A 25,540-nucleotide genomic window follows, 5' to 3' on the forward strand; every position below is an offset into this window, starting at 1 on the left:
TTTTTATATTTAGATCCTTGATCCATTTTGAATTAATTTTTGTATAAGGTGTGAGATAGGTGTCTTCATTCTTTCTCTTGGATATGGGTATTCAGTTCTTCCAGCATCATTTTTTGAATAGACTGTTCTGACCCAGCTGGGTAGGCTTAACAGCCTTGTCAAAAATCACTTGACTGTAGATGTGAGGGTCAATTTCTGAGTTCTCAATTTGGTTCCATTGGCCAATGTGTCTGTCCTTATGCCAGTACCATGCTATTTTTGTTTTGTTTTTGTTTTTTGTGTTTTTTTTTTTTACCACTGTAGCTAAGTAATATGCTGTAAAGTCAGGAAGTGAGTGTCCTCCAACTCTGTTCTTTTTTTAACACATTTTTTGACTAATAAGGGCCACTTACCCTTCCAAATAAATTTGATTATTGGCTTTTTGATTTCTGCAAAAAGTCTGTTGGGATTTTTATTGGGATTACATTGAATCTGTAAATTTAGTTTGGGTAGAACTGACATCTTAACAATATTCGGTCTTCTAATCCATAAACATGGGAAATGTCCTTCTATTTAGTTGTCTTCTTCAGTTTCTATTAGCAAAGTTTTGTAGTTTTTTGAACACAGATTCTTTATGTCCTTGATTAAGTTTATTCCTAAACATTTGATTCTTTTAGTTGCTCTTATGAATGGAAATTTTTTTCCTCCTTAGAATGCACATCAGTAGTGTATAGAAATGCTATTAATTTTTGCATAGTAATCTTTTATCTTGCCATTTTGCTGAACTTTTCTATTAATTCCATTAAATTTGTTGTGGATTTTTCAGAATTTCTGGATATAGGATCCTGTCATCAGCAAATAGTGAAAGTTTTACTTCTTCCTTTCCTAAGTGGGTGCCTTTTCTTACTTTGTCTAACTTAATTGCTCTAGCTAAAACTTCTAGCACAATATTGAATAATATTGGTGACAGTGGGTATCTTTGTATTGTTCCTGATCTCAGCAGGAAAGCTTTCAGTACAATGCTAGCTATAAGTTTTTCATATGTGCACATTACCATATTAGGAAAGCTTTCTATTCCTATCTTTTGTAGTATTTTTTATCAAGGAAGGATGTTATTTTTGTCAATCAAGAGGATCATATGATTTTTCTTCTTCAATTTATCAATGTGGTTTATTACACTAATTTATTTTCTTGTGTTGAATCACCCTTGTATACCTGCGATGAAATCCACTTGATTGTGGTGTTTAATTCTCTTAATGTGCTTTGGATTCTGTTTGCAAGTATTTTGTTGAGGATTTTTGTATCTATATTCATTACGGATATTGGCTGGTAATTTCCTTTGTAGCATCTTTATCTGGCTTTGGTATTAGGATGACATAGGCTTAATATAATGAGTTTGATAGCATACTTTTCTGTTTGATTTTTTGAAAGAGCTTGAGCAAGATTGGTCTTACATTCTCTTTGAATAATTAGTAGAATTCACCTGTGAAACCATCTAGTCCTGGACTTACCATCTATGGGAGATTTTTGATGACTGTTTCAATCTCTTCACTTGTAATTGATTTATTGAGGTCTTCTATTTCTTCTAGGGTCAGTATAGGTTGTTTTTGTTTTTTGTAGGAATTTGTCCATATTGTCTATAGTTTCTAGTTTTTTTTTGTCATACAGTTGATCATAGTATCCTCTTATGATATCTCTTATTTCTGTGAGGTCAGTGCTAATGTCCCTCCTCTCATTTCTGATTTTATTTATTTGTGTCGTCTTTTTTCTTTGTCAGTCCAGGTAAGGGTTTGCCAATTTTATTGATCTTGGTTTTGTTTATTTTCTCTCTCTCTCTCTCTCTTTGTTCTTGATTTCATTTATTTCTGCTTTGAACTTTCCTATTTCTTTCCTTTGACTTGGTTTGGGATTAGTCTGCTATTACTTTTCTACTTCTTCCAGGTGAGCTTAAGTTTTAGCTTTTTCTTCTTCTACTTTAGTGTAAGCATTGAGGGCTATGTATTTCCCTCTCTGCACTGCCTTTGCAGTGTCTCATAGGTTTTAATGTGTTGTGTTCTCATTTTCATTCATCTCAAGATATTTGCTGAATTCTCTTGCAATTGCAATTTCTTCTACCCACTGATATTTAAGAGTGTGTTGTTTAATCTCCATATATTTATGATTTTTTTCCTATTTCCATCCATTGTTGGCTTCTAGCTTTATTCCATTTTGATCAGAGAAAGTGTGTAACATAACTTCAATCTTTTTAAATTTATTGAGACTTGCCTTGTGACTCAACATGTAATCTGTTTTGGAGAAGTATCCATGGGCACTTGAAAATGATGTATAATTTGCTTTTTGGGTGTATAATGCTCTTTAGCTATCTCTTAATCCTAGTTTATTTATCATATTATTCAAGCTCTCTCTTTCTTTATTTATCCTTTGTCCAGATGTTCTGTCCAAAACTGAGAGTCATGTATTGAAGTATCCAATTATTATTGTAGTGACATTTATTTCTCCCTTCAGCTTTGTCATTATGTGCCTCATGTATCATGGGGCACTGGGGTTAGGAACATGAATATTTAGTATGTTATTTCTTCTTGCTGAATTGCCCCTTTTTATTCATACATAATGACCTTCTTCATCCCTTATAACAGTTTTCTATTTAAAATCTATTTTGTCCTATATTAGTATCACAACTCCAGCTCTTTATTTGGTTACTATTAGCATGGAATATCTTTTCCCAGCCTTTCACTTTTAACATGGTTGTGTCCTTATACCTGAAGTCATTCTCTTATAGACAAAATATAGATGGCTCATGTTTTATTATCCATTTTCTCAGTCTATGTCTTTTGATTGGGGAGTTCAAGCCATTAACATTCAATATTATTACTGTAAAGGCATTACTAACTTCATCCATTTTGACTTTCTGTTGTCATATCATACTGTTGCCTATCTTTTGACCCTTTAATTTATCCTTTCTAATTATCTTCACTTCTATACTTTTCTCCAAACCCTTGTTTTCTCCTTTTATGCTACAGCATTCCCTTTAGTATCTCTTGTAATTCTTGTCTTTTGGTAACCAATTGTATCAGTTTTTATTTGTCTGTGAAGACTTTGAACTCCCCTTCATTTTTTAAAAAAGATTTATTATTTATTATTTATTTCTTTCCCCTCACCGCCCCCCCCCCACATTGTCTGCTCTCTGTGTCCATTCGCTGTATGTTCTTCTGTGTCTCCCTGCATTTTTTGTCAGCAGCGTTGGGAATCTGTGTCTTTGTGTTGCATCATCTTGCTGCATCAGCCCTCCATGTGTGTGGCATCACTTCTAGGCAGGCTGTGCTTTTTTTGCATGGGGCAGCTCTCTTTATGGGTGCACTCCTTGTGCATGAGGCTCCCCTACATGGGGAACACATCTGCATGACACAGCACTCCTTGCACACATCAGCACTGTGTGTGGGCCAGCTCACCACACAGGCCAGGAGGCCCTGGGCTTGAACCCTGGACCTCCCATGTGGTAGGCAGATGTTCTATCAGTTGAGCCAAATCCTCTCCCCCATTTCATTTTTAAAGGATATCTTTTTCAGATACAGAATTCTTGGCAAGCAATTTTTCCTTTCAGTACCTTAAAAACATCACACTACTTTCTTCTCTCCTTCATGGTTTCTAATGAGAGGTTAGCACTTAATCTTATCCATGTTCCTTTGTATGTGATGCTTTGGTTTTCTCTTGCAACTTTCAGAATCTTCTCTTTATCTCTGATATTTGTTATTCTGAATAGTAAGTGTCTCAGGGTAGGTCATTTGGATATATCCTGTGGAGTGTGTTGTCCTTCTTTGATACTGATATTTATGTCTTTCATTAGGGTAGTGCAGTTTTCAGTAATTGTTTCGTCAAATATTCTTTCTGCCCCCTTTCCATTTTCTTCTCCTTCTGGGACACCAGTAATTCAGATGCTTTGCATTTCACATTGTCATTCAATTCCATGAGTCCCTGTTCCATTTTTTCCATTCCCTTTTCCTGTCTTTTACAGTTCAGATGTTCTGTCTTCAGAATCACTAATTCTGTCTTTGAAAAATTTAGATATGCTCTTATAAACCTCTAATGTATTTTTCAATCTCCTTTATTGTGTCTTTCATTCACATAAGGTCTGTTGCTTTCCTTGCACACTCTCAAGTTGCTCTTTATGCCCACCCAGTGTCATCGTAATATCACTGATCTTTTTAGTCATATTATCTTTCAGTCTTTAAATTGATTTAGGAGAGTGGTGAGATTATCATTGATTAATTGCTTTAAATCCCGTATCTCTTCAAGATATTTGGTTTATTCCTTTGATTGGGCCATCTCCTCCTGTTTCTTAGTAAAGCTTGTAAAGTTTTGCTGATGTCTAGATGTCTGAATATGTTGGTGAATTTACTCTGATGGCCAATTTCTCTCTCTTGCTTGTTATTATTTTTTCACAGCACTTTTTTAATATTTGGGTCAAATTATCCTAAGTCTTTAAAATTGCAGTATAAGTTATCAAGATCATGCCAGGGACTTGGTAATGGGGCACAGATTTTCTACAAGAAATTAGAGAACAGAGAGACCCAATTGCAGTTTTTGTCCATGCAATTTCCAGATGGGTCTGCTGATGGTGCTCATTGGCACACGTTTCCTAGGAGGTATACCTCTGGTTTTTCCTTTGTTTTTGTCTGGCTAGAGCTGAAATTCAAAGCAGACTCCACTGGCCAAATTCACTGAAGAAAAGCCCCCTGACTCCCCCTCTCTTTTCCTTTGTAACATCTGACAAGGAGGAAGATTTCTCCTCCCCTGTAAGTCATCTGCAATGAGCCAGGGGTTTTACCCCCACTTAATATGTCAAGGGTGGGGGAGAGGGGCCCTTCCTAGTGGTTGGGCAGTTTAGTTACTCACAATTTGTTGTTCTGGGTTCTATATCTCTCTGTCCCTCACCCTTCTGGGAGTTGTGAATCACTGTCCTCTTCTGCTTACCCCCAAAGCAAGTCTCTCAGGTAGCTCTTTCTCTGTTGTTTTTGTGAGAGAGCTGAACCCTATCTGCCAAATCTGATGTCATCTTCCAGTATTGTTGATTTTAAGATTGAACTCAGATCTGAATATAAACTGAATCTATATACATGAATCTGAATAACTTAAACTAGATCTGAAAATTTTTTGTGAAATTTATATTGATGAATTAGAAGGGTTGATCCATTTAGTTTTATAATTATTTTTATTGTCATGCTCCTTTTAAAGAATGTGCTTCTAAAGTTTTGAAAACTATATCAGTAATTAGTCTCCATGGAATCTGGCTTTCTTAAACTTCTTTAACAAAATTATTTAAAATTAATAATACAAATGCTCAGCTTTGAGGAACCTCTGGTGGAAAGATCTAATTCTGCCTTCAGCTTTGTATAGTCTTTCAACTCTGAAACTTATGCTCCAGCCAGTGATTTTGGATATCTCCAGTTAAGTGTGGAAAAAATGTATTTCAGCCTACTGCTTAGTTAGGTGCTATTCCACTCAGAAAGCAGTGTAGAATAACTTTTGGTTTTGTTTTTCTTCACTATTTTTGTTGTTGGTAGCAATGGTTATCTCCATTTAATTGTTGGTTTTCCTTTGCCATTACTTTTTCCTTTTTTTTCCCCCTGTTTCTCTGGGGTTCATGTGTTTCTTAACTTCTAGATTCTTAAGTCAAATGCTTAGCTCATATTATTTTAGCCCTTTCCATTTTATGGTAAATGTATTTAAATGTCAAATAATCTACTTGATAACAATTAATATTAAGACATTTTTATGAACTCCAGACACTATTCTGAGTGTTTTAGGTGTATTAACTAAATTAATCCTCACAAAAATTCTCTGACAAAGTTATCATTCTTTACTCTACTTAGTGATGACATACTTAATATACAAAGAACTTAAATGCATGTCCAAGTTTTTACATCTGGCAATAGGAGAGCCAGAATCTGGAAGTTGCTCCAGAGATTAATATCCTTTCCTACTATTTAGCATATTAATAAACAGACAACCTAAATCATCTTTTGGAGAATTTCGCTACCTTGTCCCCCAATTAACTATTCTTTGTTCTAAGGCTTTATCTATGTTATTATTCAAATCATCTAATGAGTTCTTTGTTTCAATCATTTTATTTTTCATGTGCAATATCTTCAGCATAGCATATTTTATGAATTCTGATTTCCAATACCTTTCCTTAGCTCTTGGGAGATATTTAATGTGCATACTATAAATTCTTCTTTTGGCTGTTCCACAAATTCTTCTTTGTCTAGAAAACATTGTTCAACTCAATGTATCTCACCTACAGTGAGTGCACTGACATGGCTCAGATTTCTCATTATTTTCCTCTGCGAGTCCATATTTTCTTTTTATCCACTAACCTAAATGTCAAATTGAATGTGGAGTTAGTGGCTAAAGGTGTGCTGAGGGAGTGTGTATGGTTTGGAAGACAGGCTGATGGCACTAAGTCTCCAATATTATATTAGGATTTGACTACTTCCTATTTGTGTTTTCAATCCCCAGCCTAACATCATCCCTCATTGGTACATTGGCCATGGATTTTCACTATTTAAAGAGATCAACTCTTCTATTCCAGAATACGCAAAGAGGGAGATTATTGTTTGATGATAATCTGTTGTTATCAACCTGCACCCAAACTGAAGCAAGCCTGTTGTTTTTGTGTTTTGTGGAGAAAGAAAGGCACAGAAATATTTTAGTCATGTTGGTGTGGGAAGTGGGAAGATAAATATTAATATAAAACTTGTTTTTCAAGACCAAGAGTATGCTACATTGTGACATCTGGTACTCTTCCACTTGGATCTGCCATTTCCCTTGACAATAGAACCCAGCAACTTTTGTTGCCCTGGATTTTCTAATAGGTTCCTTGTGAATTTTTAAAATCCACCAAGTTTTCTTATAATTTTTTTAACTGATCAATTTCTCTCCCACTTTCATGACCTTTCTCAAATTTGATTGAGAGAAAAGTGCTATAGCCCAACGTGTTTGCAATTTTGTTAAAATTGTGAATTAATATGGGAAGTTTTAATTCTTCTAAGAATTCTTAATAAATGACATAAAATAAACTTCATCCTAGATATTATTACGTGCGGTGGGAATTTAAAGTGCCATTGACTTCATTATTCTGGTTACAGAAATGTGGTGATAGTATAAAATCATAAAAATGTTCAAGTCTAACTTTAATATACAGATCTTTTGAAATGATTATGTTCATTATATTCAGAGAATATAAAATGAAAATGTGAAAGTTGTCTAGGGCAGACCTTTAATGAGTTCAAAATCTTGGTAGAAAGGTGTTTGAGTATTAAGATATACCATGTCCATCTTATAGGCTATAGGAAGCACAGATTTTTTTTTTTTTTAGTATCAGTTTTTTAAAAACATTGCCTGGCCTTTCCTTGATTCTGATAACCTTCCCAAATATGCTACAGAAAAAGCATACCAACTTTTAATAATTAGGGAACTTATTTTCTACATTCTACTTCTCCTAAACTTATTATTATAGTTATTGATAGTTCTTAATAGATAAGGAGTTCACACTTGACCAATTCTCAATAAATGCCAATAGATAATCTCTGGTCATTTTTGGATATACCAGGAAGTCTATCATGTCTTGAAAGATGTTACTATTTGCTTTATGTAATTTTAAAGTATATAACTCTATTTCAGCTGATTTTTTCCATTATTGGATTTGGGCAGAATAATTTAGTCTGTGTAAAGCTCAATTACTCATTGTAAAAGAGTTCACAGTTCAAAAGCTTCCTAACTTGGTTACATGCTCTTTGGAAAACTAGCCAGCTAAGGCTTATTACAACATAATATACTCCAACTGGGGATAATAGATTTGGATAAAGGGGAGAGATAGCCTGAGAGGCAAAACCCTCAGCAGAAGAGATTTTAAGAGAAATCACAGTATGGGACAAAGTGAGAAAAATGGTCAGTTAATAGGCTTACTTGGAATAAGATGAGATTTAGTTGATGAGAATGACATTATATGACATTAAATTACTAGAGCCAGTGTTAAGCACAGCATATCAACCAATTTTCTTTGAATGAAGGTAAAATTGTAAAATAAGAATGCAGTTTTTTAAAGTAGGATTTAGTCCCTTCAAAGTAGCAATAGAGTGCAAGAGTATGTCTTTAGTGGACTCCTTATATTAATATCAGGGGACTCCATCTCCAACATAAATATTTAGCCAAATATTAATAATATTATATAAATAAATAAAATAAAATCTTATTGAAGAAAATGTGGTAATCACTGCAGTGGTGGTTTTAAATGATAGCTCTCAAATTCTTTTACCATTGAAGGGTATGGCCAATCTCTCTCAACTCCAGGCTTCTGTGACTGCAAGACTGATAAAACATGGTGGAAAAAATACTTTACCAGTTTCTTGACCCAGTCCTTAAGAAATTGAGCACTTCTACTTCCTATCTCTTGGGATATTTGCTCCTGAATACCAGACCCCAACAGTAAAGAAATCCAAGCTGCCAGATTGATTGAGAGGTCTAATTGGAAAGGACTCAAAAGCTAGCATCAAATTGCTTGTTATGAGACTGAGTCATCTTGGAAGTGGATCATTTAGTCTAGTTGAGCTGCCCCAGTTGATACTATGTTGAGCAGAGATAAGTTGATCCCACCCAATTCTGTCCAAATTATAAATTTGTAAACAAAATAAATGGTTGTTTTTGTGTGATAGCCTGAAATGTTGGAATATTCTGTTGTACAGCTATATATAATGGAAAAGTTGCAAGCTTAATAGATTTGGAATTCTATACAGACTTCAGATGCCTGTGAAAATTTTTGCTTTAGGCTAAAATGACAAATGAAAATATGAACAGTGGCATCTTACTTTCTCGATTTACTGTAGTCTTTATGAAAATCTGCAGCCTTTTATTATCTAATTTAGATAAAAAAAACATAACCAATCAAGGCCTTTTACTTTACAAATGGAAAACTGAGGACAAGGCAGTTTAATTAACTTGTTCCTAATCACATAGCTAGTTAAAAGCAGAATCAAAGCTGGAACGTGGATCTCATGATTCTTGATATAGTTTCTTTAATCCCTATAAAATTTGTGTAAACCATGGATTTTTTACTTCTTGTCTCAATTTCTTATTTCTAGAACCCCACAGTCTTGTGAAGAATCTTTAGGCCATATTTGAATTACCTGAAATTGTATGAAAAGTGGTGTTGTTTATTACTTCTTTTTTCTGGGAAAGTTTTCCAAAATTTATCAGACTCTCAAAGGACTCTAGAATCCTCCCAAACTTTATCAGTGTCATTTAAGATCAGTTATCATAGAAGAATTCTGTTTTTATTAATAAGTTAAAAAGAATGGTTATACATTTTTGGTATAGATAGTAAACAGATATTAGTCCGCATCTTAGTAAAAGCATGGTACACATTATAGACTGATGTTTATAGTTACAAGACATGTTAAATCCCCATTACTTCATTCAAAAAATTATTAACAGAGATCCTATTATGTGCCAGGCACTCAGAAATGAATGAGACATGGCCCCAATCTGTGTATTCTGATTCAGTATTTACTTAAATGCCTTTTAATCTAAGGGTTGTAGTTTGATAAGAATATTCTGTTAAATACCTACCTCACCAATTATTTAAAAATCAAACCAATGGTAAAAGAAAAAAAAAAAACAACCATTACTCTGAATTCTCAGCATGTCATTAAAAGCCCTTTTTGACAATTGGTTTTTTAACACTCTGCCAGTTCCTAACCAGGACTTTTCTGGCTTGCTTATCTCTCAAGTGACAGTAGTTTTGACAAATCTGCAGCTGTATTGACTCCCTGAGCCTCCCCCTCCACGCACACACACTAAGCCAATATCTTTCTTTCAATTTCCTTGGAATCAAAATAAGAGTTCCTTTCTATTTTCATTTCCTCCAGAACAAAAAAAAAAATAGCAAGAATGAAAACAAAAGGAATTGTTGTCAGTTGAGAGAATTTCTATTTATTTTAAAACCCTGGAGTCTGGTATTTTGGCCAAACAAAAGAAAGTAAATCTCCTTTATGCATTTTGGAGAAGAAATGAAATCATCCACATTTTTCATCAGGTAGGTAAAGACCAATTAAATGTATGTTCATCTAAGTTTTCCACATTTTAACAAAGGTTAGCAAACAGTAAACTGAATAATCCTCACCAAACCAGATTTCAAGATCTTTCTCTTTTCTGAAAAAATAAAAAAGTAGGCATTATCATAGGACACTTGGGCATAAGCCTATAACTTCACTTGCTACATGAGAGTTCATAAAAAGTAAGTTGAAAGTGCATCCGGTTTCATTAGGTCATTAATATAAACATATTCCATTAGGGAAGTAGTGTCACATAGAATAACTTGGTATCTTGAGAAACTGGAAGGTTCTTTTACCCAAGCACCCAAGGCTCCATAGGTGGTGTCCCTTGAGGGCTGTGCCATTTGAACTGGTGAATGTGTAGCATCTGGGCTGCCCAGAGCAGCACCACCCTTCTTTTGGTTCTCTGAGTTGTTGCCAAACATAGTTCCTAAAATTTATTGCCCCCACAAATACCTTTGAGAATGAAAAAAGGATACTATTAAAAATCATAGTGAGAAACAGATGAAGCTCAAGTGGTTGAGTGCCTGCCTTCCACGTATGAGGTACTGGTTTCAGTCTCCAGTATCTCCTAAAAATAAAAACAAACAAACAAATGAAAATACCAACTCTCTCACTGGGGAGCAGATGTAGCTCAGTGGCTGATTGCCTGCTATCTATGTATGAGGTCCTGGGTTCAATCTCTGATACATCCAAAATAAATCATAAGATAATAAAGATAAGCAGGGTAAACTACAGTTATTCTGACCATCTAGGTACAGGTAACAGCCTGTCATTTGGAGCTTATTCATATCCTGAAATTTTTCTTTAAACTCCATCTAAAGAAGTAGTGTATTTTTTCTCCCTAGATTCAGAGGTATAATGTTCTGAGCTTGACTTCATCCCCCTCCCATCATGTAAGGAGTTTAAACAAGTAATTTATATATAACATAAAGAGTTATATAGGAAGATGAAAAGTGAAAGGGAATTATTCTGATATTGCTTTTGTTCCTGATTCTAATTGTCCAGAGAACCATCTTTGTTCCTACTGATTGGTTATGCTAGACAAACCACTGTTAGGCTTAAGCTTATTCAAGTTGGGCTTCTGTTACTTGCGATTGGGAGTGTCCTAATACAAACAAAGTCATTAGTATAGAAACTTTCTATTTAGAAGAAAAAATTTAGGTTTGGTGACATATATCATTTTGTGCCCCTCCCCCTCTCTCTTTAGCTTTGGCCTTTTTGGAATTCACTGGTTCTTTGATTTGCCTCTTTGGGTAATATCCTCACACAAGGGATCCCTATAGGGAAAAATAAGAAACTGTATGCCTCTCTATTCTACAATCATTAATGATCCTCATAGTTTTACGTTAGCCAACTAAGTTCTCCAGGAAACTTTATTAGCTTTTGTGACAAACATTTTGTAAAAATAACAGTTGTATTTGTGGAATATTTTCTGCATATACTAACAAGCCAACCAACATGTCCTGTTTATGAAACTGCCTGAATTTCTCTGATTTCTCTGTTTCAAGCCTGTTCTTCAACTGTCCATTCAATCATGTTCATTCCCCATAACCTTCCAGTAAATTTCTTTTGCATTAGCCAAAGGAAGTCACTCCAAGACGAATTTTAAAAATGCTGCTTTGACAGGAAATAGTATAAGAGAGTAAGCTGTTGGCCAAAAGTTCTCAGAGAAATTTAGGAGGGTATGTGATCAATATACCTCATATTTCAAAATGGTAATCTGGATACCCATGGTATGCAGTGGTGAAATGCTTAATTAAATTGTTACCTAATGTAACTAGAAAGCTTCTATGATAGAAGCACAAGGATCAGATAATGAAGGGTTGAGGAATTATAGGACTACAGATGTAACTTCTGAGGTTTCAGATAATTTCAAGAGAAAGAATGGCAATCTCAACTCTCTAAATTCTTGCCTTGAAGCTCAGAATGAATCTAAAAATTTCTATTATTTTACATCTCATTTCTTTTCTGAACTAAATAAATGACGATGATGCTCTAGGATTTGATTCTGCAGGTCTCTAAATTTCAAGATCAGTTGAATTCAAAGTCTTGGTATAAGTCTTATGTAAAAGGTAAGACATTGGCCACAAAGAATGGGACAAATAAAATGGGTATATTTAAGAAAAATCAAGACTCAGAAGACCCACAAACCCTGTGGTTCATCCCCAACTATCAATCCCAAAGAAGGAAGTACCTTTTCCTTTATCTAAAGAAGCTATTAGCTGTTTCTTTCCTACTTAATGATGCCATTTACCACCTGCCTGAGAGATCTTACTTACAGAAAGGAGCCAGCAATGCCCCTCTTGCCTGTTCCTTCATTACCAAATTATATCACTAGCCTCATGTAGAAGTGTTTGAGAGGGAGGTTATTAAATGCATAACCTAATTGAAAACTGAAAGCTGTGAATTATTTCATGAATTGACTTCTCATTTGCTGAGTTGTTAATAGGGCTCCACTTAACCATATTCTGAGTGTAGTAAATAATCTTTTTTCAACTGATGGGTTATAACCATTTCCTGTCTTAGATAATGCAATCATATTCTCTGCAGTGACCAAGAATGTTGGGATGCTAGAAATCATCTGGTAATCTACAGAAGAATACAAGAGTATCAAAAGTTTGAAAATATTGGACAATTTTTTTCTATGTGTAAACCATTGCTGCAGGAAGAGAGATGAGCCATTTGCCTGATGGTTTACAACTGATCTTGTGAAAGAGAACAGAGCAGCTGAACCCAGAAATAAGCAAGAACTCCAGCCCACAACTGAGATCGGAGGGAGTTGGGGCCATGGAGCCTTAAGAGGAAAGAGGAAGCCTGAGCCTTCACAGTCATCGCCTGCCATCTTGTTTCAACACATGGCAACAGACTTTGGTGAAGAAGTAACTTATATGGTACCTTGAGTTGGACTCATTAGGGTCCAACTGCAAGTTTTTACCCCAAAAAATATCCTTTATAAAAGCCAACAGATTTCTGGTACTTTGCATCAGCACCCCTTTGGGGGACTAATTTATGTTGTTACACCAAATTACCGGCAAATCTCTCTGTTGAGTTATTTGACTTAAGAACACAAATTGCTGAGTCTGTGAGAATGAAAGAGAATGCTCAATTTCAGTTCAGGACATGACTTGCATGAGGTACTGTTTCAAAGTTCAGGTCTCAAAATTTCTCTTCAATTAACTGCTTTGTTTTGGTTCTTAAAAATAAAAAAAGAAAGAATGCAAATTAATGCATGGCATTTTCCCCCCAAAACTAGGGACCAGTTGATAATTCTGAATATAAGAGAAGAAATTAATGAGTTTGGGTAAGAAAATAAAAGATAAAGAGAGGTGAAAATCAGAAATGTGACAATGCCTGAGGACATAAGGATAATGTGCTAAAGAAGTTGGCTCTGGGAAGTTGTGTGTGGATGGGAGGAGTCTCGATCTAAAAACGCTTATCATATTAGAAAAGCTATTTTCATTGCAATTAGTTTAAAACACTAATGAAAGGATACTACATATTTATCCCTTAAGTAATACTCGATATCTAATGTATCTACATAGTAAGTTATTAGGTAGTATTTGTTGAATGAATTAATGAACTAAAAATTTCTGAAGTAGAATATACAATAGCATATCTTTCCTTGTCTGAGATAATTAAACAGAATAGAAAAGAATTCCAAATGTATTTAGAGAATTGGGAAAGAGTAAGATTCCAGTAAGCAATAATAAAGTAAACTTTTGATGGCATAGGTGGAAGGTAAGCTGGGAGTGTGGGAGGCTGGATGCCATAGTGATACTCAATGTTATCAGATAAGGGAATTTCACAATTTTATAATGCAAAATCAATGATAAAATCAACAAATAGGCAAAAGACTTTAATAGACATCTCTCCAAAGAAGACATATAACTGGCTGTAAAGCACATGAAAAGATGCTCAATATCATTAGCCATAAGAGAAATGTAAATCAAAACCACAATGAGATACCATTTCATATTCACTAAATGGCTGCTATTAAAAAAAATAACATAAAAGCAAATGTTGGAGAGAATGCTGAGAAATAATAATACTTACACATTGCTGATGGCAATGTGTAATAAAACGGTGTGGCTACTGTGGAAGACAGTTCCTCAGAATGCGAAGTATAGATGTGTATGATCAGGCAAAGCCACTACTATGTATATACCCAAAAGGATTGACAGCAGGGATTTGAACAGATATTTTCACACCTGTGTTAATAGTGGTATTATTCACAATTGCCAAACTATAGAAGTAACTCAAGTGTCCATCAACCAATGAATGGATAAACAAAATGTATTATATAAATGCAATGGAATATTAATTGTCTGTAAAAAGGAATGAAGTTCTGATACACGCAACAACATAGATTAACCTTAAGTACGTCATGTTGAGTGAAAGAAGCCAGACACAAAAGGACATATATTGAATAATATCTCTGATATGAAATAATCAGAATAAGAAAACTCATGGAACGATGGGTTAAGGATAGGGAAGGGGAAGTTAAGGCTTAAAATGTACAGGGTTCCTATTTGGACTGATGCAAATGTTTTGGTAATAGATGGTGGAGATGGTAGCACAACATTGTGAATGCAATTAACACTGAAATATGTATCTGAATGTAGTTAAAAGGCGGAATGTTAGGTTGTATATATGGAAACAATAAATAAAGTTTCTAAAAAAATCCTTGGAACTTCACTACACAGTGAACTCTAAAACCATGGATTATAGTTAGCAGTACAAGTATTTATGTGTCCTTTCAACCATTGTAACAAATGCTCAACACCGATGCATGGTGTCACTAACAGGATGATATTTGGGAATCCTGTATTTTATGTATGATTGTTCTGTAAACACACAACTTCTCTAATAAATAGGAGTTGAAATTTTTAAAAAATTTAAAAATACAAATAAAAATAATTTTTATCAAGCTAAAGAATACTGATATTTAGAAACACCCATGTCCTCCTTGTGACTTGGTATTTGGTATTATCACACAATCAACAAAACAGAATACTGTGAATAGCAAAATGTGAAGCAAATAAGTGATGCTTACCTTAAAATTATAACATCCTAATGCAGAGTTATTTACAGTAGAAAATTAGATTCTATCCATTCTATTTCAAGAATATAATGCCAATCAGTAACAGGCAATAAAACAAAACCAAACAAAAAAATTAAGGCAGAAATTTATCTGTCAACATTTTTACAACTTTTTGAATTGTGATTTTAGGTTTAACAATTATTGCCCTTTTTTTTATGTATTTCATTATAGATTTTCTTTATGAGTAATGGCTCTATACCTATGAAATGTAAATAATATTCTTATTCATCCGAACTTCCTATTTTGTGTTGACTGTAATAACTCCTCAGTGACATTGTGAAATCCTCATTTTAGCTAGCTTCTTCCACATATTTTGTGAATTTTCTTTTACTCTGTGTGTGTCTATAAAATTGAACTAACAAATTTACCAAGATCGAGACTTTGCTTGAGGCGCTAAATTCCACAAGCACAGTTAATGAGGTGCCTTATGCACCCCAGCTTAAATCTAAACTAATAAACAATGACGATCAAGCAGGGCAGGCCATCAACAAGTTGCAAAACAACATTAATATCTGTTCCTGAAAAGCTCCAGCTACCACCACATTAGATGGAAGAATAATCTAAGAGAAAAGGAGCTTCTCCCATTTGTACTGCTGAGTTATCCCCAGCCTAAGATAGCAGAACCAGGAGCTGTATGCATCCTCACGTGCATGCATACCAGCTATGCAAGTCCTGGATGTGAGAAATGTGGAAAAGTGGGCCAAAGGAATAGTTTTAAAATAATTTACTCTAGATTTCTTCTGATAGTAGCAAAATACATTAGACTAAATTTACCTCAGTTTTAAATGTTTGAATTTTATTTTTTCCCCTAAAATTCTGAAATATGTAGATATTCCAGAAGTACACAGCAGTTTCTTCATTAAGGATACGTTTTAGATTACAACCTTCTGTTTTTGGAGAAAAACAAATTAATATAATTTTTCATAAATAAGCAGAAAATTAAAGAAAATAATTTGAAACACTAAGGATCTCATGTTTCTTTACCAGCTTACCAGTGTTCTAGAAATAAAAATACACTCAGAGACCATCTGTTTTTTTGAACCTCAATGACATAATAAATATATGAACTATACTTCTTCATTTCACTGTGAAACATCTTATTCTCCTCTTTCTTCAAAATAAATGTGGGGCAAGTGTACATAAAAGCTTTTTACTACATAAATATAACAATTTAAATATTGCCTTTGTTGCAAGAGTTAGAGTTGTGTAGTGTTTAAATAAAACCCACATATATCTCCAGGGGAATTTTTCCTAAACCAACTGGAGCATACTCATTACTGTTTCTATTTTCTTCTTTTATTTCAGCAATGTAATTTCACTTGATTTGTTTGTCATACAAAAGGTCATTTGATATGTGTGCCAGGAACGACTGAGAGATAATTTTCATGTGTTCTTTTTCTTTTCTATTTATACCATTTTTTTGCTCTTTTTTTATTGTCTTTTTTTTTTTTTAAGATAAATAGATCACACAAAACGGTATGTTAAAAAACATAAGAAGTTCCCATATATCCCACTCACCACCCCACCCCACCCCTGCTGCTCCTCTCATCAACATCCCGTTTCATCAGTGAGGAACATTCATTGCATTTGGTGAGAACACCCTGGGGCACTGCCACACCACATTGACCATAGTTTGCATTGTAGTTCACACTCTCCCCCAGCCCATCCAGTGGGTTATGGCAGGATAAACAATGTCCTGTATCTGTCTCTGTCATTCATGACAATTCCAAGTTCTGAAAATGCCCCATATCATACCTCGTCCTCCCTCTCCATGCCTTCAGCAACTCCCGTGGCCATCTTCACCATATCAATGATACAATTTCTTCCATTGCTAGGGTCACAACAGTTCTATAGTAGAATACCAGCAAGTCCACTTCAATCCATATTATATTCCTCCATCTTGTGGACCCTATGATGGCAATGTTCACTCCACCTCTAAGTTGAGAGGGGCCATTTTATACCATTTTTTAAAGCTGTCTTTTATGTATGGTCGTTTACTATGGGTAATGGATATTTATTTTTAGCTTAATAAAATTCTGTGCTTTGGGTAGCAGATTTAGTCAAGTGATTGAGTGCCTGCTTCCCATGTACGAGGTCCCGGGTTCGATTCCAGATACCTCCTAAAAACAAAACAGACAAATGAAAAAAACAATTCTCATTGGGAAGCAGATGTAGCTCTGTGGTTGAGTTCCTGTTTTGCATGTATGAGATCCTGGGTTCAATCCCCAGTATCTCCTTGAAAAAAAAAATTCTGTACTTTGCCTGTTTGGTCACTGTCTGTTATTAAAAACCTGTATACCACATCAGCCTGAAGTATGATTTTCCTCAAAAACAAGATTTCAGATGACCAATATTTATATAAATCATCTTCTATGTGCTAAGTAATGTACCTAAGAATGTATGCATAATGCTAAGTGATTATCAAATATATCAATAATATCTATTGGGCCTCAGATCTGTAGTAATCTGTCCATTCATATATGTATGAAAATAAATAATTTATAGTTGCTAATTATACTTAAGAAATATAAGCTAAAATATAATTCAAGCTAAATTATAGCTAAAATAGAATTAAACTATAATGAGATTTTGATAAATACTAATAATTTGAATAAATGCAAAGATGGAAAGGGAATATGTAAGAATTAAACTTATATTTTGATGAATGAAAAACTATATTCTATAGAAATCATAAATCTGAAAGATTATAGTATTAATTTTGCACACGCCTTTATTTTTTAGTCCTCATTCACCCATTCAACATATATCCATTGTATTAGTCAGGATTCTCCAAAGAAACAGAACTGGCAGGATATACATATAAATTTTAAGAGATTTATTGTAGGTATGTGTCACACGTGTGATGATTAGAAGTCTGAATTCCATATATCAGGCAACACGTTGGAAAACTCCAATGAAGATGGGCGTCAAAATGTCTTTCACATTTATTTTGATATTGTAAGTAAGTACACTGTTCAGTTGGAATCCATTGATTTTTAGATATTAGAGAGACAGTTAAGGATAAAGATAAATTGAAGATTAAGTGTTTTACTACTAAAATATATAGATAAACCAAAATTACCTTAAAAAAGGTGGGGGAAATTAGAAATGTACTGAAAAATCTCATTCATAAACAGGCTTAAGTTCTATATAGAAATAATCATCTAAAGCTTTAATACATAAGTCAATGCTTAGAATTCACTTGGCAATTACTGCTTTGATGGTAAATATTATGTGCTCTTCAGAAATATATCAGCAATAGTACTTTATTTTTCTTCTAAACATGTACTTTTATATTTAGGAGAAAACTCAATTTTTATGGTAGTGGCTATAAACAAATATAAATCTGTTGAAGATTGTGGCAGCTAGAGATTATTTATGAATTTCAAAAAAAGAGATTATGTTTGTAAACTGGTCTGTTCCTCTGGTATGTTTTCCTTTGATTGTATTAGATTCAGGTAAGATGTCTTTGATTAAATTGTTAGGATTAGAGCTTTGATTCAACCATGTCATTAGGATGACTCAGGCTTGAGTCCCTACCCCCTTGATGGGCTATATAAATGGACACTGAATCTTGGAGAACACAGAAGAAATGGACAGAGGAAGAGAGTTCCATAGACAAGGAAGAAGAGAGAGCTTTGATCCTGTAGCACAGAAAGAAAAATAAGCCATTCCGCTGATAGTTTGCAACTGAAGAGACCAGAGCCCTGAGCAGCTAAGAAGGCCTGGAAAGAAACAAGTCCTCCAACCTACAGCTGAGATAGGAAAAAGCTGGGCCCATGGAGCCTTAGGAGAAAGAGGAAGGATAAACCCTCACAGACATTGCTTCAACACATGGCAAATGACTTTGGGTGAGAAATCAACCTTGAGTTGGACTCTTTAGGGCTTTTTACTGCAAGCATTTATCCCAAATAAATAAACTTTACAAAAGCCGACTGATTTCTGGTACTTTGTTTCAGTACCCCTTGAGCTGACTCATGCAAATATCTTATGATTGTGTGACACGACATTTACATGTGTGTATACAATAACTACAACTGGGAATATAAAACAAAATGAAGCAATGATTTTGGGGGGCTCAGGATTTTTTTGTGGCATTTTTTAAAATGGAGTTATATCAGCGATGAAAGGGGAACAAAGTAATTCATAGATCAGCAATGAAATTCTATTACCATTGTGGTGGTTTGAGATTATTTTATGAATCCCAAAAAGAGAAAGATTATGTTTGTAAACTAATCTTTTCCTCTGGGTGTGATACCCTTTTGTTGCATTAAATTCAAGTGAAGGGACTTTGATTAGATAATTGAATAATGCTTTGTGCTTTTGATTTGACTATATCAGTGGGCATGACAAGTTGAATCCCATCCCCTTGCTGTGTCTGATTTAAAGGAAACATACACAGAAAGACACAGGAAGAGAGCGTCCTGCCATTTTTTATTCTTCCATGTGACAGAAAGAAGGCTCATACAGCTGAGGCCTTGGGTAGAGATGAGCCATTTTGCCTGATAACTTGCAGTGGAAATCAGAAAGAGTGGAATAGCCAAGAATGATACAAAAGGCCCGGATATAAACAAGCCCTATGCTAGGAGAGAGAGGTCTACAGGATCACTTAACATGAAACCTCAAGAGTTTGGGCCCATGGAGTTCAAGAGGAAGAGGAAGCCTGGAGGGAAAAGAGAAACCAGGCAGAGATCACCCACCATCTTGCTTCAAAACATGACAACTAACTTTGGTGAAAAAGCACGTCTTATGGTGCCTTGAGTAGAACTTTCCATGGCCTTGAAATGTAAGCTTTTATCCCAAATAAATACCCTATATAAAAGCCAACCAATTTCTGGTACTTTGTATCTGCATCCCTTCAGCAGACTAATACAACCATATATATCAGATAAAACTTATAAAGTTAAAAGGATTAAAAAAGAAGAAATTATCACAAGCATTAATCTTAGACAAATAAAAAGGGCAAAACATAAATAAGAATATAGATTATTAAAATAAAATAACTGCACAGACTTCTTTAAAAAGGTATTGCGCTTCATGCACTACTGAGTATACTTAACTAGAAAGTTATGGGACTGTAAAACCATTCATTGTTTATTAAAACACCAAGAACTATCTTTAATTCTTAGAAGGAATATATTTTAATACAGGAAAACTGGAAATGCTAATCAAATATTTTAAATAAAATTGTCCAAACAAATATTTACACATATATTTAGCATATATGTATATGTATACATATATAATACATTAATTCCTAAGTAATTAACATAATATTTAACAGTAGACCAAAAAACATCAAAATTATGATATAATCAAAGCTGAACTTAGAGAAAAACTCATGGCCTCAAAACTTACATCATTAAATATTCGTTAAAACAAATTTACTGCATTTTCAACCTAAGAAGTTAGAGAAAATAGAAAAAAAATTCCCGAGAATAACTGAACAAATTTTATGGAAAATTAACTCAAGTAATCTTAGAACTGATGCAGAAATAACAGAAAATGAAAGGAAAAGTCATTGATTGGGAGAAAATATTTGCAAATCTATATATCTCACAAAAAACATTTATCCAGAATACACAAATAACCCTTTATATTAGTCAGCCAAAGGAATGCTGAAACAAAATACCAGAAATGGTTGGTTTTTATAAAGGGCATTTATTTGGGATAGGAACTTATAGATACAAGGCCATAAAGCATAAATTACTTCCCTCACCAAAGTCTATTTTCACATGTTGGTACAAGATGGTTGCCCACATCTGTGAGGGTTCAGATTTCCTGCATTCCTCTGAGCTCAGCTTCTCTGTTTTCTCCACAAGGTCACCTGTAAACTATCAGGTGAACAGCTTTGTCTCTCTCCCTGGGGTTTCTGCCATGTCTAAGGGGCCATCTCTATTCCTCTGTGTTCTTCTCCTGGCTCAGGTCTTCTCTTCCCAGGGCTTGCTCCACTTTCCTCTGTATGCTTACTTCCTGGGACTCCAGTTTAAGCCTTTTGCATCAAACTCCAACATCAAAAAACCCTCAACTCTGTCCTTTGCCGTGTCTTTTATCTGTGAGTCCCCACCCACCAAGGAGTAGGGCCTCAACACCCTAATGACATGGCCCAATCAAAGCCCTAATCATAACTTAATCATGCCCAGGTATAGACCAGATTACAAACATAATCTAATATCTATTTTTGGAATTCATAGCCATATTAAACTGCTACACCCTTATAAATCAATAATAAGAAAACAAACAACACAATTTTTTAAATGGACGAATGTTTCCTAAAGATATTTAGCCAAAAGGGGTATGAAGAGCAAATAAGCACATGAAAAGATGCTCAACATCAGTTGTCAGTAAATATGAATAAAAGCCACAAGGAGTTTCCACCACACACTGATTAGAATGGCTAAAATTAGAAAGAAAACTGACAATATCAAATGTTGGTGATGACACAGAATAGCTTGATCTCTCATATTTTGCTAATGGGAGTACAAAATTGTACAACCACTTTGAAAAATAGTATGGTAATTTCTTACACAGTTATACACACTTACCATGCACTTACCATATGATATACAATCACGATCTAGGTGTTTAACCAAGATAAATAAAAATGTATGTTCACAAAAAGACCTGAACAGTATTTTTGCAGCAGCTTTATTTGTAACTGCCAATATCGTATCCCTGTCCTTGAGCATGTGAATGAATAAATAAAACTGTGATACATAAAGTAGAATAATATTCAGTATTCTGTAAATCTAAAAACATATTTCTCAATAAAGGAAGCCCAGGACAAACAGGTACAGCATGATTTCAATTATAAGACATTCTTAAGCAGACAAAGTTATAGGATGGAAATCTGATCAGTGGTTTCCAAGGACAAGAGATGGGGAAAGAAAATAGTCAAAAAGGGATCAAAAGGTAATTTTGCGATTCATGGAAATCTATATCCTCATTGCAGTGGTGATTATAAAACTGTATATTCACATCATCATAGAATTCCACCCCTAAAAGGTGAATTTTATAATTATACTTCATGTAGTTGATCTAAAAATTAGAGAGTCCTTAATCTTTCTGCTGTCTAATCTAAATTGATTTACTAAAGTAGACATTATTATTCTATGGTAGACATTATTATTCTAGCAATGAAAGAACTATTGATATAAAGGCAATAGCCACCAGAGGATCTGAGGGATGGGAAAGGGAAGAATAGGTACAATATATGGACATTTTCAGGACATTAGAGTTGTCCAACACTTAACATTGCAAAGATGGATACAGGCCATTATATATTTTGTTATAACTTACAAAATTGTGCAAGACAGAGTGTAAATTATAATGTAAACTGTAGTCCATGGTTAGTGGCAATGCTTCAATATGTGCTCATCAATTGTAACAAATGTCCCATACTAATGAAATATGTTGTTAATATGGAATTTTATGGGAGGGGGAGGGAGTGGGGAATATGGGAATCCCTTATATATTTTATGTAACATTTTTTTTAATCTAGAGCTTTTTTAAGAAGTAAAAAAATTTTTTTTAATTAAAAAAAGAAAGAGAACAAACAAGGAAATAGAGTAAAATATACCTAGGAAATGTCTATATACAGGGGATATTTTCCTCTATTATATTTCTGGCATCTTAAACATGATTGAAATGAAACCATCATATGCTATATCAAAAGAGTGGTTTCCATGATGCATATACTTTCCAATTTATGCCCAAGGCACCTGACAGTTCTTGTGAGACCTTTGATATGAAGGCTCTACTACTGCCACGATGGATTGAGAATGGAAGTTCAAATCTTGGAATGATTTCTTTCAGCGGAGCCTTGGCAACTTCAAAAGCCTTTTCTATCCTACATGGAAAACCTTCTACCCATCCTATAAATGTGCCCACAAAGACTAAAATGTTTATATAATTTCCAGAAGCTCTAGGTCTAACAGTAAAGTCTATTTGCCAGTCTTGCCCACGTTGTACACCCCTGGCTTGTGTACCTTTTATTGGGGTGGTGGACTTGATTTTGGATTATTTTTGGCATATGTTAAACAGTTTTAGGAAATCTTTTGAATAGTAACTTGCATCTGACATCCTACTATATATCTTTGCAGCCTTGAGTAGAAGATCGCTCTTCCACAGTGAGTGCTTTGATGCAAATAGGTGAGTTACTCTTTCCATTAAGTGTTTGGGGATTAAAATTATCCCCTCTTTGTTATAAATCCATTCCTCATTAATTGTATTATGGAGAAACTTGAGTCATATCCTAGTTCATTTTCTTCTTGTTCAAATCCCCATTTGTTAGCTCTCAGCAGATCATAAGAAGAATATTTGGGGGTAAAATCTCTTATCTGCACATCTGCTATGAGGGCTGAGATTATTACTGGTTTAGGCAGTTTTGACCTTGCAGCTATTATAACTTTAAGGTCAGCTGCTTTATTTCCTTTAATTGGGTCTGAATTCCATTTTTGATGGCCAAGACAATTTATTATAGCTAATTCTTTAGGTTGTATCACTGCCCCCAGTTGAGCTAAAATTGTAAAAAAAAAAAAAAAAAAAAATTAAAAAAGAGTTCGATGGGATCTACCTGCTAATACACCAGAAGTGTTATTAAGATTTCAGAAATAAGTATACCAGCAAATCAATTAGCAATGGCAGAATCATTATAAGAAGCAAGTTTCTATGTATGACAATGAATGCATCTGGCTTTGATCTGTTGATATTGCCACTTGATTAGAATACTTTATCATATTTTTGTTATAAAAGCCAAGAATATGAAAAAGAAGTGTTAAGAGGTAACACTTCATTACATTTCTGTAATCAAGTCTTTATTTGTGTTATATATTCTCTCACACATATATAATTGCTATTCTTTGCATGTATACTCAAACAAAACAAAAGATTCATTGAAGTCCTCTGTGTCATGCAATGTGGTCAGCATTAGAAATAAAAATGATTTTTAGAAGGATCAAGACACCTCCCATCAAATAGTTTAAAATGCAGTAAAAAAAATTGCCAAGCACATGAATAATTCTAAAGTAGTGTGAAAATGATATGATAGATATAAGAATCAGATATTGTAAGAGCTTTGTTTAAAATGCCAAACTGAATTCCAGTATTTTGTGACTGTGCAATCAGAAACTAGCTTAGAGGAAAAGAATGATTTGGAGTGAGATGCTGAATGTAATGGGAAAGGGTTTATTCCAGAGTGTGATGTGGACTGCAAAGTGTCACAAAAACAATGACAAAAATAAATAATATTTGAGTGGTATACACCACACATAGTTTTAAGTGCTTTACTTATATTCATTTATTCAATCCTCACAACATCCTCTGAGGTAGGTCCTATTATTTTCACTGCTTTACAGATAAGGAAATCAGAACTAAGATGAGAAAGAATTTGCCTTCCTCGAGCCAATGGGATTTTAACCCAGGCTGAATTCATCCAGAAAGCCTATATTCTGCTTTTGGAAAAAGCACTCTCAAGGCTAAAATGTCCAGTGCAGAGTTAGTTCCAGGAAGTTCCTATCAAAAGTTGTCATTCTCTCTGTTAAGATTGTTGTGTGTTTGGTTTTGGCTGGGGAAGGAGAGTGGGGAGAGGAATATTTTATACTCCAATAGTGGCTGATGAATAAAATGGAAAGTCTGTGAATGTATTTTACAAACCCACATCTCAAGAACTTATCAATTCTATCCAGCAAGCTGTACAGATTTTAAAAGTGGTCATTTTGATTGTGTTCTAAAATTCAGTGTTCTGACTTCTAATGCAAGATAGGCAGGGGAAAAGAAAGTTGGTAAAAGAAAAATATACTAAAAGGAGCTAAATCACAAATAATGCCATCTTTTCAGTTTCTTGATGACAACCAGTTTGAGTAGCGGCTGTCCTTTTTCCTGACAATGAAGGAATTGTCTCCCATCTAGGTTTTCTTTGTTAGCCTGATAATTGGGTCTTGACTGTATAAAGATACTGAAAATGAAACCAACATTTTTATTATTGCAAAGTTAATTTTTATTTATTTCAAAATAAAAAGTTAAAGAATAGAATGTCACCGTAACATATGTAGCTTTTCACATATGTATATAGGACAGTTTTGCAAATAGCCACGAGCCAGCTGCTAATAAGTTTTATGTTTACTTTTATCTGTAAGCATAAACACTAGCTCAAGACAGTGATGGGCTTGGCTGGAGCCAGCTAGCACCCACTTGTGAAAGCTGATTGTGCATATCCCGCCCAGCTCTAAGTTCAGTGACATCTTGCTGGTATAACAGGAGAGTGGACATTTTAGAAAGACTGTTGCAAAAGGTTCGAAGGTCTTTAGGAATGTTTCAGAACACTGCAATTTCCTCAGCAGTATAAATT

The sequence above is a fragment of the Dasypus novemcinctus genome, chromosome 11 (genome assembly GCF_030445035.2).
Source record: "Dasypus novemcinctus isolate mDasNov1 chromosome 11, mDasNov1.1.hap2, whole genome shotgun sequence".
Lineage (NCBI taxonomy): Eukaryota > Metazoa > Chordata > Mammalia > Cingulata > Dasypodidae > Dasypus > Dasypus novemcinctus.